Below are 5,467 nucleotides of genomic sequence, written 5' to 3' on the forward strand. Positions count from 1 at the left end.
TTTCATATAGAAATACAGACTACCTGGAAAGATGTGTATGACGGTAAAATGTAGGACATCAGCAATGTGTTATAGAGAAACAGCATTTAAGAAAGCTCATTACTTCTGCTCCCTTATGTGTTAGGCAAATAGAATATCATTATCTCTGTCAGCTCTTGTAAAGCAAATAAATTTTCCATGTCTACATCTGGGTTCTCCAAAATAATCTTTATTTGGGTTCCTCATTCATTCACTTACCCAATAAAGCTCACTTTGTAAGAGGTAGCACAGCCCCTATTTGCTGGACAAAAAACACCCTCCAGCTCAAGGCCAGGAGAACCAGCCTGAGTCTTTGCCCAGTGAGCCTCTTGGAGAGTCATGGCATAGCACCAAGCTGTGAGTGTCCAGCCCTCTTCTTTGTCTATAACTTGATATAGATTTATTTTATCCAGTGCTATAATGTGCCTTCAAAACCTTTCTGGTGACAATCGGTCATGGCAGAATGCGTGTTTCATCACAAGATCCATGGTTTTGCTTTAGGCCTCACCAGAACAGCCCTTTCCTTTAATCTTTTCTGTAACTGCAAAATTCCTTCTTCAACAATGTTAAAAACCTTCACACTGAATGGTTTTATGAACTTGCTTGTTATGTAGTACAACCAAGCTTTTGATTAAAACAATATTTTATTGCTATAGGATGGTGCTTCTGGGCATTTTTAAAAAAAAATCCCGTAACAAACTACATGCACATTTTACAAAATGGAAAAAATGAAATACATATTGCATTTAGCATAAGTCCCCATTTATGAATGCTCCAGTCTGGAATATAAAACAAAGCCAAGTTGGTGGAAATGTCAGTGGAGGAGCCCTCATAGTACCAAGTGCAGCCTTAGATCCTACACTTACTAGAGTGCTATCCTTAGAATCACCTTGAACTAAGGGATATTTGGTACTGAATCCACACTGCATAACTGATGCCTTGAGAGTGTGGCTGACGTATGATTTTGCTGGAAGACTGTCTAGCCTGTTTTAATTCTGGTGTCTCAAGAGAAAATTTCACCAATTATGTATTCTTAAAGTAAGTTTATTCTCTTTTAATTGACTCTCAATAATGCAAGAGGGGCTTATCATAATTCAACAGCCATTAAAAAATATCATCTGTTGAGTTGGTTAAATTTTTACAAAGTAGTAAGAATTTGTGTTGAGTAAAACATAGGAAGATGGGTTTATAAATATAAATATCATTATCTCTGTCAGCTCTTGTAAAGCAAAGAAATTTTCCATGTCTACATCTGGGTTCTCCAAAATCATCTTTATTTGGGTTCCTCATTCATTCACTTACCCAATAAAGCTCACTTTGTAAGAGGTAGCACAGCCCCTATTTGCTGGCTCTGGAGGCTGGGAGTAGGGGTACTGTTCTTGGAGGTAACAGACTTTGTAACTGACCAGAATTTACAAATGTTTAATTAATTACCTAAACCTTTAGGGCCCTTTAAGGTTCACTCATGAAAGCCCAGAATATTCTTTTTCTTTTACGTTTTGCCTAGTTTGACTATTACGCAGATACACAAAACTAGAGTGAGGTTTAAGTATGGGCATCATATATGAAGACAACCAGTGGAAGCTACTGTGTCTCCTTGCTTTGCCTTTGTCAACCTTAGATTTTTCAAGCAATCCACAAACATTTATTAAACATTTCCAATGTTCTGAGCACTGATCATATATCAATGAATAAAACACAGCCCTATTTTTAAAGAGTTTACTGTCTTGTGGGTGAAAGTCACCTTACTCCAGGCCGACAGGTGGCCATTTGGCACTGGCATGAAAAAGCTGGCTTATGTTCTGAAGGGGCTCTGCCAGCACTGTCCCAGTTGTTAAAGATCTTGAATGTCACTCCCAAATACACAGATAACAGGCATACAACACAGGAGATAAGAGAAGGAGCTCAAGGAGACAAGAGGTGGAATGAGGGGCCCCTGAACCTGAGGTCAGGTCAAACAGAATGAGAGGCCAAAGGAGATGACCCATGGGCTGAGTCTCAGAAGATGGGTAGGAGGCTGTCATTGACCAGTGGAGGTAATATTGCAGGCATGAGCATCACAGCTTGGATGAAACCAGAGAATCAAGTACGTGTCTGGAACTAGGATGAGCAGGAGGCTGCCAGCAACCAACGGAGGCAGTATTACAGCAGCACCACCAACTTGGATGAAACCAGAGAATCAACTGTGTATTTGAAACTAGGTCTCTACACAGAATCAGCAAGAGTTTAGAGGCTTACAACAAGAGTTTGAATCTTCACAGGCATGTGGAAGGAAGAGGAACTCCAGAATTGGGTGTTGCTTTCCCTCCGGAGTACATGAGATCTGAGGAGACGCTCTTACCCATGGGTCATGGAAGTCCTGTCTTAGTGATCATCTCCTGTCTAGGCTCTCATCTGTTTAACTGCTGAGACTGAGCATTTTAATGAGGCCTCTTTTTGCCTCTACCCTAGGGATGCAATTTAGTACATGGAGGTCAGCTGCCTTCCTCTCTGTCCACACTTGGTTCCTTCCTTGTGCACCACACCCTCTTTCCTTCCATCCTTGGCTGATTTTGCACACATGTCTACCTCTCTAGTGTGGTGATGCTCTGAGAATCTCCTTCAACCGTACTCTGCTTTTAGTGGAGATTTGTAATGTGTTTGAGAAATAGATACATGAATGGGTAAGCAGTGTGATTTGTTTTCATTATATACTCATCTGTTCATTCATAGCTAGATATAGCTGACCGCTTCTTAAAAGTTAGAAAGCTTACTTATTTTGCAGTTAAATACTGCCTAAGGTTTGTATTTCATATTGATACAATGGCTTAAACATGGTATCTTACGATACCAAATAATCTCTCTCTGGTAAAGAGAGATAAAATGGTAGAGATAATTACCATTATTTCTCTCTGGAGAAGTCTCAACATATAGCTTTAATAATTCTTACAAATAGTAAATCCACCAATAATAATTACTGATAGAGCTTATTGTGATTTTCTGTTTGTTTTAATATATAGAACTATGTAAAAAATGGCATGAAAAATCAGAAATACAACAAACACTTCCTCAAGTAAAACCTGACTCACATATTTCCTGAGGCAGGCAAGGGCAGAAAGGAGGAAAAGTGGTTTTGGTGAGGTACGTCTTGACCAGTTCCAGGATGCACTTGGAAGGAAAATCTGAGCATAAGAATCTTTTTATTGGTGCAGTTGACCACAGCTCCCAGCCCCTATCTGGTGTGAGCCCACCGTCGGTGAACAAAACCAGCTTTCATGCCACAGGGCAGTGGGGCTCCCCCATGATGGATAAATGGCCTAACATAGATTTTATGGCAGTTCTTCCTAACTAACTTTTAAAATATGCCACAGATCAGCTTTTGACTATTTCAATTGACCTGTAAACAAAGTTGTTAAGAGGAAGAACAGATTCCTGTGTGTAGTGGATGAACCTTTGGAAATGCCTTGATTGTAAGGAAAGGGGAGAAGAAACAGTTGTATAATTGGAAGCATCAATATTCACAGTTCAGCCACTGCTGATGGGAACCATGTGTCATTCAACACAGATAAGCACCACATCGTGTTCTGATCCTGAAAGGTGAAGGGGATAACAATAAAAATAGTGATTATGGATCATGTATGTGCCAGTCTCTATGCTAAATCCCTTACACACATCATTTCTTTAGTCTTCATGACAACCCTATGAGGTACCTAGGATTATCATCCCCATTTTAGAAGGAATAAACTGAAGCTTGAAGAGGAAACCGACCAAGGCTATATAGAGCCACCACAGTAGTGTCAGGATTTAGAACCCGAGAAGACCAAGCCCTGAGCCCAATCTCTGCCCAACGATGAGCTAAAAGAAAGGGCACAGGGTGCCTGGCTGGCTCCTAGTAAGAGCGGCAGCCAACAAGGACTGTCCCTGTGAAGTCTTTGTATTCCCTGTTGGGAAACAACATCTGAAGGTATCCAAATCCATCTCAGAGTGAATGAAAATCAGGCTGAATATTGGAGTCAAGAGAAGAAAATCAAATAAAAATTGAGAGAACCGTAGCAGGTTCTTCCATGTTATTAATATTAATATCAGGATATCTTACTCTCAAAATGGAGAAAACAAAATGACAAGTTAATGCCTGAACTGAGAAAGATTGACATTTACAAATAAAGAGGCAAATCTGCTATTATCTAAAATAAGAAAATAATATGAGAGTGATCTCAGGAGGGGACAGTAGGATAGGCAAGGGGACTATCAAAAAGCAAAAACTAGATCAAGGAGACAGATGAGACAGATGCATCCTTTGGACTGCAGCCAAGGGAGAATTGCCGCCTGCCAGGTGTCATCTTTCAGACCCCAAGTGGCATTGTCTTCAAACACCTAGATTTGACCATGACATGCCAAGGTGTGAATAGCAGAAAGTGGAGAAGGGGGCTCTGTTTTAGGAAGTGGAGTGAGCCTGGGGTAATTGAGCAAATCTGATATCTCTAAAGCAGGCCAAGAGGGAAAGCCAATCCAGATGGACAGGAACCACCAGATTACAGAGGTGGGAGCAAAAGTGGAGAACAGGAAATCAGGTCAAAAGAAAGGTCCTGATGATCAGACCACCGTAAAGAGTATGCCTTGGAGTTGGGAAAAATTCACTTGGGAGCTGAGATAATTCACATAGCATGAGTGACCCAGGGCCTGCAAGGCTTTGAAGGGAAGATCTCAGACAGTTGGAGAGGAAATGACTCAATGCAACTGTGACCCGATACAAACTAGGGCCAGAGAACACAGGTCCTGAAAGGCTAATTTAAATCAATCCAGTCTGTCATAAAAGCACAAAGAACAAAAAATGCTTTGCAGTTACTAAGTTATGGTCAGTGTTTATTCTTCATCCAGTGACAGCTTTGTGTCTGGCTTTGTGACAGCTTAGGTATCACGCCCGATTTCTTGCACATTTTCATGAAGATCATCTAGAAGCCCATGTCTACTTATAACTGGCAAGATGGGATTATGGATTGTCAAGCAGCAGAACACAGCCAGTGTCTCCTTGCCTGCAGAGCATCTGCTGCTATGGAAATGAGCTGCCCTGGGAAAAGTCCACTGAAGGTGGATGATGCAGATGAAAAAGCTACTTCACTTTTGGAAACTGCCTAATTCACTTCCAGGAGCAAACTTTTTGATTGGTAGGATATGATTCAGTGTAAGTTTTTTTTCTTTTTTTTTGCCAAGGGAAACAGGCTTTTTGGGGATCTTAGGAGACACAGGTAAGAAATTATTTCAGGTATCTCGTATTAGTAAGGCTTCCTGAGGATATGTTTATTCTACTTTTGCTGAAATCAATGAAGCACTTTATCTGTTTTCAGAGCAAAAATGAAGAGGCAGGAAGGCCCTGTGAAGTGCCATTCAGGGGAGGAGTGGAACAGAATTTATAAAAGAAATAGGAAACCTAGATGAAAGCAAGGACAATGGAATATTAGGACTTAAAATC

The sequence above is a fragment of the Papio anubis genome, chromosome 5 (genome assembly GCF_008728515.1).
Source record: "Papio anubis isolate 15944 chromosome 5, Panubis1.0, whole genome shotgun sequence".
Taxonomy (NCBI): Eukaryota; Metazoa; Chordata; class Mammalia; order Primates; family Cercopithecidae; genus Papio; species Papio anubis.